This window comes from Penaeus monodon, chromosome 19 (genome assembly GCF_015228065.2).
Source record: "Penaeus monodon isolate SGIC_2016 chromosome 19, NSTDA_Pmon_1, whole genome shotgun sequence".
NCBI classification, from domain to species: Eukaryota; Metazoa; Arthropoda; class Malacostraca; order Decapoda; family Penaeidae; genus Penaeus; species Penaeus monodon.
The window spans coordinates 34612422-34613061 of NC_051404.1; positions in this window are offsets into that span (position 1 = coordinate 34612422).

Below are 640 nucleotides of genomic sequence, written 5' to 3' on the forward strand. Positions count from 1 at the left end.
TTAAACACACAATGAATGATATATCTCCTGCTATGCTAAGTATTGTTAATAATATACTCAAATTTGAAACCATTGTTATTCTAATCATAAGTGTATTTACATCATTATGATGATTATATTCATTATCTATCTTATAAACTTTATTAGGAATGTAATCAGCTTTCGCACTGACAACTGAAACCCCAAGCATTTATAGCAAGAATATTGCGTTTTTTTACACGATATAAGAAAACGCAATGATCGCAGAAAGGAAATCAGCCACGTATCATTTTGAAATATTAGCAATATTAAACGAACCTTTACATCTTTAAACTGTGCCGGAAATTGAAGCCGATGGAATATTATCTTTCTCCTTCACTAAACCTGAGTCAACGAAAACGACGCATCTGCAATCTTTGTGAATCCGCATGCGCATAGACGAACGGCCGCTGTTAGTTTTGTTTACGGTTTTTTTACCTAATTTTCCTCATATAACAGAATTAGAACCAATGCTGAGTGATGTTCCGGATGGCATGAATGATAGAAGTAAGGATTAGAAGAAGAGAAAGAAGTTGTAGAAAACGAAATATACATATAACGTAAAAAAAGAGTAAAACATGAACATTTAGGTTTGAGTATTTGTCTATCATTATTTTTTTCA